General features: G+C 41.7%; 1 pseudogene; it reads left to right on the top strand.

Annotated features, from left to right (window-relative positions):
• Nucleotides 1–252: 252 nt before the first annotated feature.
• Nucleotides 253–17,325, top strand: part of LOC150009915 (NEDD8-conjugating enzyme UBE2F-like) — a 56,536-nt pseudogene continuing 39,463 nt past the window's right edge.

Raw genomic sequence — 17,325 nt, 5'->3', positions numbered from 1 at the left:
CTGTGAACCTGCAAAACATAGCTGAGGTGGGGTCCTTCCCCTAAAACACATACACACAGCCTCTTAAGGGCTTCTCCAACCTTGAAACGGGCTCAGAATAGGAGATGAAGTCTCCTTTGCCCAAAGGAGAGGGAGGGAAAGGAAGGCTGATAAAACCATCACGAAGCGCCACGTTGCTTGCCAGGCCCAGCACGGTGCTGGTCACTGGGCTCACCTCACTTGTCTCTGGGCGCCCAGGTTAAAGTAGCAGTCATGCTAATGCTGACCAGCAAGTAGAAGTGGGATGACTGCCTTGAAGGGTCCAGACTTCAGTGTGACTCCCCTCAGAAGGTTTCTGTGACAGGCAAGAAGTTGCAAAGCTTGAAGTTAATTTACCTTGTACTTGTAAAGTACACTTTCTTGATCCCAAGGAGCTTCATTGCTTTCAGCTAACTGTAACCCCAGATGAGGGTCATTACCAGGGTAAAAATTTTCAGTTTGAACTTGCATTTCTCACTCTGTACAACGTGGTACCTCCCAAAGTGAATGCTGGGACCCCAACACCCCTGAGACAGGTGAGATATGTCTATGTTCACCAAGAGAAAATTTGATTGATGGCACTGGCTGGACTCCCATCAGAGAACACTGAAGGAGGTTGTTCAAGAATTAAACTCTTTATTTACTGATCCTTCGAATTGTGATGATCCATTGAATACTGAAGCTATATATAGAACACATTTGCGGGACAAGGAAGACCTCCAGAGTAAAGCTGAAGCCTTCATTAAAGCATCTTGCCAGATGACAGAAAGAAAAGATAAAAAGAGAAGATTGCAGGACCATGGATTGTGTGTTATAAATTTGTCTCTCTAAAGTGAAACAACAAACGGTAGCCTCTTGGCTCCCCAGTCCCCCCACTCTCTCTCCTTCCCTTTGGGTTGTCTCCATTGGATTGTCCAAGTCCTGGGACCATGTGGTCCCGAAGAAGGACATCTTCATGATTGCCCACGTTTACTTTTTTAAACCATACTGTATAAGATGTCAATGAAATTCTGGAGATGTTTTAATGAATGCAAAATTGAAGCTAGAGCTTGCCTCCCCTCTTAAACAAGATCAGTTCCCTGCACAAGTGATGCTAATGATGTGTTCAGTGCAACTCGCAGATTGGCAATAAAAAAAACCTGCCACAAACTGATCGGATACAGATTCTCTTAGCTTCCTCAAATGTTGGCTCTGCCTAGATGTTGCAAAGTTTCCCAGAATGCACGGACTCATTTACTGTACATCTCTTGGTGAAAAGCTGGTTTTATTTAATGTATCTTTTGAAACAGATATGTAATGTGTACAATTGAATACTTCAATTATTTTTCCTATTCTCATTTATTCTATACTTGCATTGCATAAAGTAGACAGAAAGATGCTGGGTGAGAACATGTGAGCTCTTGCTCCCCAGCACATGTCATCAGTTTACCTCAAATAAACTCATATAAATTTTTTTTTTAAAGACGCTGGGTCATGCAACTATTAAAGAGAGCTTCAAAGAAAATATGAAAGACACACTGTTCAAACACAACAAGAATCTGGCTTTTAAAAATCAGCTCTTGTTTTCAGGACCAGATGTGGAAAAGAAGTTTTGGAATCCTTTGAAGCTACAAAGGATTAACATAAAAACAAAAGCAGGAGTCATTTCTCACAGGCTGGCCTGGCTGGAGTCTGGATGCGGAGCTTGGTGTTTCTGTGCTGGTCAGGAAGATCATGAGTCACAGGCAATGCCTGTATAGCTACTGATCAGAAAGCCAGGCCCTTGCTTACTTGAGAAACAGGAGAGAGAGCGTGGGAATCAGCCCAAATGTTTGATGATACTGAGACCGTACCTGTGTCCTTCTTCTGAGTTTGCTATGTGGTTCTGGGCACTGTCTGAGGGGTTAGCATCCCAGACATTGCAGGACCAGGAATCAGCACTGGAATATAGCCACGCCCAGTTGGGTTAAGAGAATTCAGGGAGAGAACACTGAATAGAGGCAAATGGATTTATCCCAGCATTTAGACATTTGAATCAGTGAAATCAAATACAAAATAACTTTCAATTAGCAGGGGGGGAGACAAGGTGACAGAACTTACTTTTCACCATTATTTATCATAACTAACATATTTCAAAACTGTTCCAGACATGTGCTAAAAGCACAAAAACCATATTTGTGGATCATTAACAAAATCCTTACACAACACTATGAATTTTTAAAACTAGCTATGTGAGGTGACAGATGTAGTAAATAACCTTACTGTGATAATTATTTTGCAATATCTACATCAATAAAATTACTATGTTGTACACCTTAAGCTTATACAATGTTTTATGTCAATTATGTCTCCATAATGCTGGGAAAAAGAAGGAACTACTTCTGTCTATTACCGTTTCTATCAGACTGCTAAAGAACAAAACTTTTAATAGAGAAAAATTGAAGATCTAATTGGCTTTATTAAGCAATTCATGTATTGGACAGCATCCCATCTAGCAACTGGAAGAACCTCCAAGGGGATTGTGCAAAATGGAAGATTTCACAGGAAGAAGGGCGTGGAAGGGAAATTAATAGCAAAAGGAAAGGAAGAATTCTTTTCAGGCCAGGGCCTCTTCTTTGTGGGGGAAGGGAATGTCAGGGTCTTCTTCATACAGATTACCTCGCTGATATAGATCAGGAAATTCCAGGCCGATTGGTTTAAAATTCCACTTTTGGGAGAGGCTGAAATTGCTCTTGGGTTAGTTATTAAGTTTAGGTTTGGTGACGTGGCTTAGCAAAAGTGACTTATTTTATCCTGTTGGTGCTGTTGTTGTTGCTGTTTTAACAAGACCAAATGTCACACTGAAAATAACAATAAATATTGAATTAACAAAAAACAAAGAAACAAACAAAAAAAGAAAACCATGTACTGAACACTACTGTTAAGTCCATTTTACAGATGATGAAAATAAGGTTCAAGGAGATAAAGTGATTTGTCCAAGGTCACACAGCTGGCAGGTAGAGGGACAAGGATTTCCAACCCAAGGATCACTGAGCCCAGAACCTGCTTGTTTGTTTATCTGCTGTGCCCAGCTGCCTCTTAGAAAGGTATTATTGGTGTTACGCTACCCATGGTCTTTCTTTAAAAGGCCAGTCCTTTATTCTATGATTATGCCCTTAATACTTACTTTGATTGTTGCTAAACGTCCTCTTTAAAAGTAAAGTGATCGTGATATTAAAGGTTATTTTCCTATTAATTCCTGCTTGGCAAACTTGAATTAACTAAATTTATGACAATTTTCCAATTTTAAAAAGTGTTTGTTTTAATTTAATGCTCTGTGAAGTCCCAGAGTCTGGAAACCAGTGACCTAGATTTTAGGATACAAAGAATTTAGAGAACACGAAAACAAAATCAGGACAGTACACGCGTGTACACTCCCCCCACCCCCACCCCCCTGCACCACCACCACCACCAAGCGTCAGAGTCTAAGAAGGGAGTACCTCAGTGGAAAGTACAGGTCTCAGTAATGCTCTCAATTCCACCTTCCTATGTGACAAGAAGGAAAAAGCAGAGACTCATAATCCCAGTGTTTACCCCATAGATAGTTTTACAGAATCATGGTATATAATTGAGAGCTAAAGCTGTGGGAGTCCGTACCTGTTTGTGGATTTACACCAGCAGTTGATACAGAGGAGACACTGGGGCAGATGCTGAAAATTTTCTTCCTTCTATTCAAACCAAACAGAATATTCCAGATGGAATTCTGTTCTTCAGCCTAGTTTACTCTGGTTGATAAATGAACAAATGAGGCCCTCAGTAATGGAAAACAAGTAAAAAGGGCACCACTGAACTTGAAAATTTGTCCTTAGTTTTAATTCACATGGAGATGATCTTATTTGTCTTAACACAATGGCCAAGAATACTATAAGTTTATTCTGCAAATTTGTAAAAAACAAACCACAGCCTGTTGAGCGTAAAGACTCTGGAGGTTTGTTTTTGTCTTTTTTTTTTTAATTGTCCAAGTTCCTAAAAACAGGAACTTCGTAAATTACCACTTTGATTGCCCAAATTGCACTACACTACACTAAAGTCAAATTCCTCAGATGCTTGCATAACTTTTTTTTTTTTTAAGATGGCACTTTTTAAAAAAAATTTATTTTAGGGGGGGAGGGAGAAAGAGATCAGTTCATTGTTCCACTTATTTATGCATTCATTGGTTGAAAAGGCCATCAGTTATGAGTTACTTATAAAAATAGTCATAGGGATGTAAAGTATAGCACAGGAAATATAGTCAATAATGTTGTAATGACTGTGTGTGGTGTCAGAAGAGTACTAGACTTACTAGGGAGATAAGTTGGTAAGGTAAATAAAGGTCTAATCACTATATTGTACTCCTGAAACTAATATAATATTGTATGTCCACTGTAATTAGAAAAATAAATTAATTTTTTTAAATAAAAAAATTTTAATGGAAGTTATTTAATTTTCCAGTAACTAGTAAATGGATAGTCAATGTATACAATTCAATAGTATATATTACAGCAGCGGTTCTCAAACTTTAGGCTGTATCAGAATCACTTGGGAAGACCATTAAATGGCAAACTTATGGCCCCTATCCTCAGCCTTTCAGATTCAGTAGATCTAAAATGGGATATGAGAATCTGCATATCTAACAAGCTCTCAGCTGATGCTGAGACACACTGTCTGATATGGAAATACTGGCTATTAGGCTAACTATTAAATGGACATAAGTTCTGTTTTATCCAGGAACAAAACAGTTTCAAAATTCAGCTCTGGCCTTGAAAATAAAGCAAGGTTATCTAGGGGGGTTTTCTTTGGCATTTGTGCTTGTCAATGGTGCTGGGGTGAGGGGTAGATTCCAGCAGAAGTTAAGAGGATGTTGATGTCATATTTAAATATGTGAAACTAGGTTGCTGGAACTGCCAGCTTATGAGGGCGGTGGGCATCACAGTCATTAACATCTTACCTCATTCTAGCATCCTTGCCCTGGCTTCCTGGCAACCTTAAAAAATTAAAAAGGAATTATCTTCACTCTGATCTAATCTCTCAAGGCCCAAGGTGTAAACTAGGTCATCTGGTGATGAAACTAATAAACATTTTTCATGTAAAAAAAGAAAAAGAAAAAAAACAGGAAAGAAAGAACTTTACATGTTATTCACCATCAACAAGATGTAAAACACTCTCTAGTGTATTAATAGTCTTAAATATTCAAACCAGTCCTAGGAGGTAGACCCATTATTCTCATTATGCAGATGAGGAAATTGAGTCACAAAAAAGATAAATGACTGGCTCATCGTTAGAGCTAACAAGTAGCAGTGCCAGTGCTCAAAATCCAGGCTTTTGAAGAGCAAGTATTAAAAGTTCATGCTGTCAAGCTATGTAAATTTCCAGAAATATTGAAGCCAAGAGGGAATTTTGTTTTCCTTGTTAATGCTGTTTCTCAAACATTAGCAATAATTACTAATGTTTAAATACATGGAATGCTTGTTTTTACAAGAGGTAATATAAAAATAGAAAGATAACATTTAAAAATAACTTTATTTAAAGAATACAATTTGATAAGTTTGAACATTCAGATACTACACCTGTGAAATGATTACCCAGTCAAGACAATGAACATACTCACTCCTAAGAGTTTTGTTGTGTACCCTTCCATCCCCCTAAGCATGAACCCACCCCAACCCCAGGCAACCACTGATGCTTTCTGTCACTATGCATTAGTTCACATTTCTTACAATTCTATATAAACAAAATTATACAGTATGTACTTTTTAAAATCTGAATTCTTTCACTCAGCATAATGATTTTGAGATTCATCCACGTCATGGTATATATTAATTGTTCATTCCGTTTTTTACTGCATAGTATTTCATTGAGTGGGTGTGCCAAAATTTCTTTATCCATGTACCTGTTGATTGACATTTGAGTTGTTTCAAAATCTTGGCTATTTCAAATTGAGCTGTATTAACAATTATGTACCAATCTTTATAGAGACATATGCTCTATATGTAGTGACTACTAATAGTATAAGGGAGTTCTAGTTGCTCAAAATCCTCGTCAACACTTGGTCTGGTCAGTCTTTTTAAAAATTTTTTATTGTTGTTCTATTACTGGTCAGTCTTATTAATTTTGGCCATTGGAGTGCAAGTTTAGTAGTACTTATTGTGATTATAATTTACAGTCCCCTAATGACTAATGACGCTGCTCATATTTTCATATTTAATTTGTCATCTGTACATCTTCTTTGGTGAAGTGTCTTTTGCTCTTTTTTTTTCTTATAAAGTCTTGAGGATATTATATATTTGAGCACAAGTCCTTTGTCATATATTTGATTTGAAAGTATTTCCTCCTAATCTGTGGTTTACACTTTCATTCTCTTAATTAACTCTTACTAAGGGCAGAGATTCTATATTTTGATGAAGTCCAATTTATTGATTTGTTCTCATATGGCTTGTACTTTTGGTGTCAACTCTGAGAAATCTTTGCCTACCTCTAAGGTCACAAATGTTTCTCCTATGTTTTCTTCTAGAAATCTAACAGCTATAGACTTTACATTTTGATTTATGATACATTTTGAGATAATTTTTTGTGTATGGTGTGAAGTATGTTTGAAGTTTATTTTTTCATGTATATATCCAAGTCTTCTCAGCATTTTTTTAAAAAGACTATCCTTTCTCTAGTCAATTGTTTTTTTCACCTTTATGAAAAATCTATTATCTATATACATGGAATCTATTTCTAGATCTTCTATCCTATTAATTCATTTACTTGTCTATCTTTAGACCAATGCTACATTGTCTTTATTACTATGATTTTATAATAAACATTGAAATCAGATAATATTACTAGAATCCCATTGTGTAAAATTCAACAATATATGTCAAGAGCAATAAAATGTAAAGTCCTCCTCTTCCCCTGTTCTGGACAGTTGGGGAATATGTTTTCAAGAAAATAATTTGAAAGAAAAAGAAATTTATTTATTTTAGAATATTAATCATTTTCTCCAGCAAAAAAATAAGGGTAATATCAAGTGTAATAAAAATTTAAACTCCTCTTCTCTCATGCTATATATTCCCAGAGGTTTACTTTCTGAAAACATTTGATATAAAGAGTTTTAATTGTTTTAAAATATTTTATAATAAATGTCTTAACTGTTCAACACTAGAGAAATGATTGTCAATTATGTCATCACTACATGATGGATTTATACAGTTTTTAAAGATAAGACATGATGAGAAAACTACTTAAGAAACAACATCAAATGCAAAGAAGTGAAACACAAATTTACATGGCTGTACATTTGATGAAATAACATCAAGTGGAAGGAGAACACAAAGTTGTCTGTGTATAAACTGGAACTGGAACTCTGTGAGAACTATGCATATGGAGCAGGGAGGAGAAAATATTCTAGGAAAAACCATGAGGCAGAAGTGCAAGAGGGAGCTAAAAGGAGACAGGAAAAAAGTGTGCCCAGAAAACTGGTAAATGTGGGATTTCCTGGAAGCTGACTTTTGTGCTATTCAGGTAAACACTGGGAGATGAAATAAATAACTGAAAATAGCTGTTATATTGGAGGAACAAAACATGACTGAAGAAAGTTTTCAAACTCCTGGGAAAATATCATACTCTTGATTAGAACATCTTCATAGAAATTTTTAGCATCTACTTTGTCACTAATCATAATTCTCTGATTTCTCAGACTTTGTTTCTTCCATACAGACTTCTGAATGATTTCATCCAATTCCCCCTACTATATCCCCCCAAATCAGTGAATGAATGGTACAGCAACATGAGAAACAAATCTAAGTATATATTCCAAACTTAATGACAAAGTTGGTATTTTAATTCAGTAGAGAAAATATGATTTATGTGCCTAGCCCAATGTCTTCATCTGGAAGAAAACAAAACTAGACTCCTTACTTCATGCTCTATTTTTGAAAGAATGAGTTCCAAATATATCAAAGGTGCAAAATTTGAAGAAAAAAAAAGAAACTTTTAGAAGGAAATTTTAGAAACTATTTTTATAATGTTGGCATAAAGGTGGATGGACCTAGAAGGTATTGTGCTGAGTGAAATAAGTCAAACAGAGGACAAATGCCATATGATTTCACTTAAATGTGAATCTAAAAAACAAAATAAATGAACAGCAGCATAGAAACAGACTCATAGATACAGAGAATATGTTGACTGTTGCCAGATGTGAGGAGAGTTGGGAGTGAATAGGTGGAAAGGTGAAGGGATATGAAGTACAAAGTGGTAGTTACAGAATAGCCCTGGGGATGTGAAGTACAGCGCAGGAAATGTAGTCAATAATATAGTAATAATTATGTGTGGTATCAGATGAGTACTAGTTTTATCAGAGTTATCACTTCTTAAGTTATATAAATGTATACCTGAAATTAATATAATATACATCAACTGTAATTGAAAATTTTTTAACTTATTTTTTAAAAAAGAACTTCTAATACTGTGAAGAAGCAACAATCTCTAAATTCACCTGCTGAACCAACAGAGTCCCTTACAAGTTCCAAAGGGTTTCTTTGCAGAAATTGATAAGTTGATCCTAAATCCATATGAAACTTCAAGGGACCCTTTTTTGCCAGTCCCGAAATAAAAAAGAATAAATTGGGAGGACTCATACTTCCTTATTAGAAGCCTTAACTACAAATGTTTCAAATGTTTCAAAATGTACATGGCACATTAATGCTTCTGTAATTGAAAGGGCTTTTTCATGTATAGCCTTTATTATGCTGAAGTATTTGACTTCCACTCCTAGTTTTTTGAGAGTTTTTATCATGAAAGGATGTTGAATTTTGTCAAAATGCTTTTTCTGCATCTACTGATAGGACCATGTGATTTTTATTTTTTATTCTATTAATTATGCTGTATCATAATTGATTTTTATATACTGAACTATTCTTGCAACTCAAGGATAAATCCCACTTGGTTCTGGTGTATGATCCTTTTAATGTGCTGTTGGATTGAGGTTGCTAGTATTTGGTTGAGGGTTTTTACATCTGTATTCTCAGGAGTACTGGCCTACTGTTTTCTTTTCCTGCAGTGTCTTTGTCTGGCTTCGGTACCAGGGTAATGCTGGCTTCATAAAGTATATTTAGAAATGTTCCTTCCTCTTCTATTTTTTGGAAGAGTTTGAGAAATAGTTGCGTTAATTCTTCTAAAATCTTTGGTACAATTCACCAACTAAGCCATCTGATACTGTCCTATTCCTTGTTGGGAGGATTTTGATTACTGATTCAATAACCATACTAGTTATAGACCTCTTGCCTCACATATAAACAACAATAAATTTCACAGAGATCAAAAACACAGACACAAAAACAAAGAACTATTAAAATAAAAGAAAATGAAAGATAACATGTTTAACCTAAAGATGGCCCTTTAAGAAAGACTAGAAACCTGGAAGCCATAAAGGGAAAATTGATGGGTTTTCAAGCACAGAAACATTTAAAATACCATAAAGCTACAAGATAAATTAATATTCTCAAAGACTTTTGGTAAGGTATGACACAGTATTATATTACTAATATGTAAATGACTCTTTCAAATTAATACAAAAGAAATATATAAACATCTAACAGAAAAATGGGCAAAGGACAGGAACAAAAATTCATAGAAAGAGAACTACAGTATAAACATACAATAAACTTCTGAAATGGTCATGCTCAGAGGTAGTACAAGAAATGCACACTTAAACAACTAGTTATCATTACTGCCCACGGAATAGGCAAAACTGTAAAATGTTTGTAATGTCTAATGCTGAGTAATGGGGACTCTTGGTCACTTTAACAAAGGAACCATTTTAAGTAATCAATTCATTAATCGTACTTTCATACCTTCCTTCTTTTGCTTGATTGACTGTATTTCCAAGCAAATAGTATTTTATCACCAGCTGCAGAAGGTAACACCTGTATGAGGTGTGAAACAACATCAACCAGGAGCTGTAACACGTGGAAGTGAGGCTCCTCCTCCCCCTTTCCCAATACTCTGTAATGAGATTTTCACGATTCAGGGGTGGAAAGCAGGGAAAAAATAAATGTTCTCGTATTGTTTCCTAAGCATGCTGCTTGTTCTAGAGCCTCATTATGCAATCCCTATGCAACTTACTCTTCTGCCAAATGAACTCTCCAAAAGCAGGAATTAACTCAGAACAAAATGTTCATTTTCAAATAAAGCCTTTGGTTTTATTTTCTTTTTTATTTGCAGGAAGAGAAAGAGGAAGTGTCAGTAAAGCTTGAGGAGGGGATTTTAGTCCATAAAAAGAAACACAATCCAGAAAGGGAACCTCAGGTTCACTTGGTTGCCCCTATTGTTCAGACGAGAAACTGGAAGCTAAGAGAGACAAGATCTCAAAAACCAGAGGATAAATTTGTGGCAGTTGCCACTGGCCTTTATTTATATATAGATCAGCGATTTTTAACCCGTGCGCCGCGGCACACTGATGTGCCTCAAGAATTTTTTTTTCTTGGACCCGTCCCCCCACCAAGAATTTTTTAAACGTACAATACCTAACTGTTTAGTGAGGGGAACTGATATCTTTTCTCCTAGCTTGTCAAATAAAAACCTGACAATAGTCAACACAACAATAGCTGTACAGTGTGTTTGCCCTGTCTTAAACCGTATATAGGTCATATAATGGAGTTGCATATCATTGGTCACATCACATAAGGTTGCGTCTGGTTGGTTATTTCTTGGTACCAGAAATCCTCATATACAAGTATAGGCACCTGATCTTTTTAAAAGTCACTTCAGAGCAAAAAAGGTAGGTAATTACTATTGTTATTATTGTTTTGTATATCAATCAAAATTATATCTATTTTTTGTCAGATTGGCAAAAAATAATACAGCATAATTTTTTATGTGCTTCAGAATCTTAGTAATTAGTTTATGTGTGCCATGAGATGCAGAAGGCTGAAAATCGCTGTTACAGATCATTCTGCAGGGCGGTTTTATCTGCTTGTGGTCCTGCCCCTCTCTGCTGTCATGCACTTTTCAGAAGGAAGACCTTTCTGAGGCAAGCTAACCACCGGGTGGCACTGTGCACTGCTGGGCTAGTTCTCCTGATGTAATAGCCCAGCCCAGAGAAGGAAAACTCTGACTCCAAAAAACCTCCGCTGCCTTGCGGCATACCTCTTCAGGGGAAAGGCTAAGGGAGTAAACCCCGACAGAAAATCCGGAGCCGGAGTCCCTAAGGCGGTTTGACGTTGTAGTCAACACCAGCAACTCCTGCGGCGCACCTGAAGCCAAGCTGTATTGACTCCGTCTTTCCCTTGGATCCTTCAGCTGCGAAGAGAGGGAGGGTCTGCTGCATGGGCAACAGCAGACCCTCCATATCACCCTGCCCAGGCTCTGTAGCTTCAGCTCCACTGGAGAGGACACTCCAGCGTCATCGCAAGATGTCCATTCAACATGGGAGGAGACAGATACCGTGTCACTCCCGAGTCGGACTGCACAGCCATTCTCGGCGGTGCAGATAGACTCTTAAGAAGCTACACCATCGTCTCTCGAGACGGATGGCTGCCGACGAATAGCCCAGCTGAAGGGCTTTAGTTGGTATGGACAGATCCTTTTCCGGCCAGCAAAATCAAAATTCTCCAAAATCCAGACAGCCAATTTTAAGAACCATCTAGTTTTTTAAGTTTAATTTATTGAAAAACCATCTTATTTTTATCAAAAACAAAAGAATTTTAGCTTGTGGATTAGAAGGGACTTCCCCTTTAAATACTTTCTGGAATTAGTCCCTAAATTGTTATGGTAAAACTCGTCCAGCTCTAATGGCTTCTTTAAGGTGCCCAGTGACAGGTAAGTTATGTAGCTGGAGGACAAGCGTGTAGAGTGTAGATTGTATGGAGATTTTTCATGTGACCCAAGAAAAAATGGAAACCTCCCAAACTGACCATGTCGAACATCTCAGCCCTTGGTGAACCTGTTGCTCATGAGCAACTTGGCAGCAGAACAAGGAACCACAGTTGGAAGAAGTAGACTCTCCAGACATAACCACCAGAGGCACATCTTTGAGACTGTAAGGACTATCAACTAAGTCATAAAACAGCAGTCCCTGTCCCATTCATCCTGAAACTTCTCAGGCTCCATGCAACCCTCAGCTGGGAATCCCATCATGTTCGGTGGATCAGCATCATCGGCTCCCATCCAGCTTCAACAGGAGTGACATTGACAGTGTTGTCTGTCATTGACAACAGTAGCAGCCTAAAAACGAGTCTTCCCATCTGGTTAATGAACACCAAAAAAAGCAGCAGTGAATCTCTTACTATTTTTAAATATTTTATTTATTTATTTTTAGAGAAAGGGAGAGAAACATCAATATGCACACAACATGACTGGGGACTGAACCCGCAACCTGGGCGTGTGCCCTGACTGGGAATTGAACCAGTGATCTTTTGCCTTGTGGGACAATACCCAACCAACTGAGCCACACCAGTCAGGGTGAAGCAGAGAACCTAATACAAACAGAAAGGAAGGGAACAGAGAATTCCATGCACACCTGGATCCCAAGACCTTGAAACCACCCTGAGGAGGCTATCTTTTCACCATGAGAATCAGCTCTTGGAGAAGAGGTTCTCTGGGCAGGAACAGGAAAGGTAGGTGGAGAACTGAAGGAGAAGGGCAAGCTAGACTGTGATGCCACAGAGAACATCATATCACTTAGCACACACTCCCAGGTCTCTGAAGTCACTGAACTCTCTGGTATGTCCTTCAGCAGCCTGTTGTCCCATCTGTCTGATAAATTCCAGAATGTAAAACCATTGGGAGGTTCTGCTGCCCTCTACCCCTGACAGCAAAAGTACACTCTCACCTCAGGACATCCTGGATGACCAGCCAGGTGTGGTCACCAAGGACTTCTCGAGCTAGATGTTGACCTGGACCGAATGTCCACCCTTACCAATTTTGAAGATGACTATGTGGTTGACTTCATGAAAAAGCAGCATAAGAGACTACTACATTGCTTTCCTGAGCCTAGCTTCCTCCATGCTGGTTCAGCACCCAGAGGCGTCTGATGAGAGATCTTTAGCACAGGTGCCTGGTACAAGCAGAAGCGACCTGAACTGGCCTCAGGCTTTCGCAGAGGAGATACAGGAGCTATGGGCTGCCACTGATGAGGGCGGTAGTGAGGTGTCGGTGAGAGAACCACACCAAGTTCTGTGAACCTAGCACCTTAAAGCAGTGGTTTTCCAGTTGTGGTCCCTAGACCTTCAGCATTAGCATCCCCCTGGGAACTTGTTAGAAATGCAAGAACTAAGACTTCCTGATTGAGAAACTCTTGGGATTGCCCCCCTCCCGACACTCCCCCACAACTGTGTTTTATTAAGCCTTTCATGGGATTCTGATGCAAAAGTTTTCAAGCACTGCTTTACACGATATATTAAAGGCAGTCTCGCCTCTGTCCCAGGCACCATCCTATAGCTATGGCTATAATGCATAGCTCCTGCAAGCTGCTGAGGGTGATGATTAAAAGCGTTCTCATTGTCTAGTTTTATATTTTCCTGTGTATACAATGCTGACCATGCTGGGCATCAAAAGAACACACAATTAGACAGCCACAGCCCTTGTTGTTCAAGATTGTTGTTGTAAAGCCCAGCATGTTATAGTTGCTTAGGGAATACTTGTCAGCAATAAAATAAAATATGAAATCTATACAGTGCTATACTCATTGAATCTCATATACGTAACAATGAAAGGTGCCAGACACAAAAGATTCGTCAGCGGCGGCAGCCGTCCGTCTCGAGAGACGATGGCATAGCTTCTTGAGAGTCTATCTGCACCGCCGAGAATGGCTGTGCAGTCCGACTCGGGAGTGACAATCCCTGCCGCACTTGTTACAGGTGAAGGCAGATGGCCGTTGTTGCTGCTGTTGACGCTGCTTCCGCCTCGATCTTTTCTGGACCGCCTCCTCGTTGCGCGCAGCCTCCGCGCGTGACGTACCTTGCCTGACCGCGAGCCTCCAGGCTAGGCGGTCGTCTGCTTGAACTTCCCATGTGTTGAGATCTATGGAGCATTGTGTCATGTCCTTTTTGCAGATGTCTTTGAACCGCAGTTTTGGGCGCCCTGTCATCCTCTGGCCTTCTGCTAGCTTGCCGTAGAGGAGGTCTTTGGGGATACGGCCTGCATCCATTCTTTTGACATGGCCGAGCCACCTGAGGCGTCTCTCGCTAAGAACTGCATGCAAACTGCTCACATTGGCTCGTTTCAGCACCTCGGTGTTGGGGAACTTATCCTGCCAGGCGACATGCAGGACGCGTCGCAGGCACCTCATGTGGAAGCTGTTGAGTTTCCTTTCGTGCCTTGCGTAGGTGGTCCACGTCTCGCTGCCATAGAGGAGAGTGCTGAGTACGCAGGCTTGGTAGATGCACAGTCTGGTTTTCTCAGTGAGGCTGGAGTTGTTCCACGCTCGCCGGTTCAGTCTGGCCATAACTGTGGCTGCCCTGGCGATTCTCCGGTTGACCTCCAAGTCGACTGACAGAGAGCTCGAGATGGTGGACCCGAGGTAAGTGAAGTCGTTGACAACCTCCAGGGTGTACCCGTCGATGGTGATGCATGGGGGAGTCCCCATGCCTTGAGCCATAACGTTCGTCTTCGTCAGGCTGATGGCTAGTCCGAACTCCTTGCATGCGTGGGAAAGGCAAGTGACTAGCTGCTGGAGTCCCTCTTCGGAGTGTGATGTCAAAGCTGCGTCGTCGGCGAAGAGCATCTCACGGATGAGCACCTCTTTGACTTTGTTCTTGGCTCGTAGACGGGCCAGGTTGTAGAGCTTGCCATCGGATCTGGTGTGAATGAAGACACCCTCGCTGCAGTCCTTAAAGGCGTATTGGAGGAGCATGGAGAAGAAGATTCCGAACAGCGTAGGCGCGAGGACGCAGCCCTGCTTTACTCCGCTGCTGACTGGGAAGGCCTCAGAGGTTGCGCCGTTGTAGGACACCGTGCTGTGCATGTTGTCGTGAAAGGACATGACCACAGCAAGCAGATGTGGTGGACAGCCAATCTTCCGTAGCAAGCTGAAGAGACCGCTTTGACTGACCAGATCAAACGCCTTCGTAAGGTCGATAAAGGCGAGGTAGAGTGGTTTATGCTGCTCGTGACACTTCTCCTGCAGCTGGCGTAGGGAGAAGATCATGTCCACTGTTGAACGGCCAGCTCTGAAGCCACACTGGGACTCTGGGTAGACGCGGGAAGCAAGGGTCTACAGGCGGGCAAGAGCGACCCGGGCGAATACTTTGCCGACAACGCTGAGGAGAGAGATGCCCCGGTAGTTGTTGCAGTCGCTGCGGTCTCCTTTGTTCTTGTACATGGTGATAATGTTGGCATCTCTCATATCCTGGGGGATGTAACCCTCCTTCCAGCAGCGACAGAGTAGATGGTGGAGCGGCTGTAGCAGGACTGGTTTCCCGCTCTTTAGGATTTCTGGAGGGATTCCGTCGCTTCCTGGTGCTTCCCCGCAAGCGAGGCGGTCGATGGCTTTGCTGAGCTCTGCTGCAGTAGGTGGGGTGTCTAGCTCCTCCATGACTGGTAGGTCTGGGATGGCGTTAAGAACAGTGTCTGTTACGGTGTTCTTCGTTGTGTACAGCTCGAGGTAGTGCTCGGTCCACTGCTGCATTTGCTGTTACTGGTCAGTGATGACCTCACCTGTCTTGGACTTAAGGGGGGTGATCTTGGAGGGGATTGGGCCTGTTGCCTTCTTGATACCCTCATACATTCCTCGTGCGTTGCCTATATCGGCGGCTTCCTGAATGCTTCTGCACAGGTTTAGCCAATAGGTGTTGGCACAGTGGCGGGCGGTCTTCTGGACTTTATTCCTGGCAGCCCGTAGAGCTTGAAGTGTACTGGGAGTGGGCGTGGCCTTGTAAGCCAGTAGGGCCTTCCTCTTAGCCTCGATCACGGGTTCCATTTCTTCCCAGTGAGCCTCGTACCAGTCAGTGTTCTTCCGCTCTTTCTTCCCGTAAGCAATAATGGCGGAGTTGTATATGGCGTCGCGGAGACGTGGCCAATTGGATTCGATAATGTCATCTGCCGCCACTCCCTCGCCGAGTGCATCTTCCATCTTGTTGATGAATTGCTGGGTCTTAACTGGGTTGCTGGCACAACTGGTGTTGATAACGTGGGCGTTAGGAGGGGCGGCACCCGGCGCGGCCCCTGGGGCCCAGGAGCTGCGGACCATGGAGCCCCAGACATGTTAAACACCCTTTACAGAAGTCTACATCAAGTGGGCCATCTCTACTCCTGTAAAGGAGGAAAGAGGAAGGACATCTCTAAAATCAGAGAAGGAAAACTCTGACTCCAAAAAACCTCCGCTGCCTTGCGGCATACCTCTTCAGGGGAAAGGCTAAGGGAGTAAACCCCGACAGAAAATCCGGAGCCGGAGTCCCTAAGGCGGTTTGACGTTGTAGTCAACACCGGCAACTCCTGCGGCGCACCTGAACCCAAGCTGTATTGACTTTGTCTTTCCCTTGGACCCTTCAGCTGCGAAGAGAGGGGGGGTCTGCTGCATGGGCAACAGCAGACCCTCCATATCACCCTGCCCAGGCTCTGTAGCTTCAGTTTCACTGGAGAGGACACTCCAGCATCATCGCAAGATGTCAACTCAACACGGGAGGAGACAGATACCGGTTATAAGCTCATCCGATTGGCGAAGGAAACGAGCGCCAGGGGTCTCCTCTGACGGTGGGAGAGGTCATCGCACCTCACTGGACAGCTACCGCCCGCCTCAAGCTGGGCAGCCCCAGCCAATTAGGTGCCGTCTCGCCATGGCTTGCCTGCCTCACTGGGTGCGTGGGGATCAGAGAGGCGCCTCTCGAAAAGTGGGCCACAAAACACCCGCACCAGTTAATTCCAAGCAAACAACAAGAAAGAAGCCTCCGGCTCTTCGCCTCGCTAGCTGGAACATCAGGACCATGTGCCCCGGACTTACTGCAGACCTTCCGTGGATCAAGGGTGCCAGGAAAACCGCTGTCATCGATAGGGAACTGGCACGACTAAACATCGACATTGCGGCTCTACAGGAGACCTGGTTGGCCGACAACGGAACTATCAGAGAAACCAACTACACCTTCTACTGGCAAGGGAAGTCTCCGGACCAACCAAGACAGCACGGTGTTGGGTTTGCTGTGAAGAACACGCTTGTTAACTCCATAGAGCCACCCACAGGAGGCACAGAGAGATTACTTACCCTCCGATTGTCAACAACTTTCGGCCCAGTCAGCATTCTTAGCGCGTACGCCCCAACCCTCTGCGCCACCATCGAAGAGAAAGAACAGTTCCACCATGCACTGGACGAAGCGTTATCCAAGATCCCCAGAA

This window comes from Furipterus horrens, unplaced genomic scaffold (genome assembly GCF_987537825.1).
Source record: "Furipterus horrens unplaced genomic scaffold, mFurHor1.1.pri manual_scaffold_5, whole genome shotgun sequence".
In the NCBI taxonomy this organism is placed as follows: Eukaryota; Metazoa; Chordata; class Mammalia; order Chiroptera; family Furipteridae; genus Furipterus; species Furipterus horrens.
Note: the sequence above shows the minus strand (reverse complement) of the source record. Positions and strands in the feature narration are given on the sequence as shown.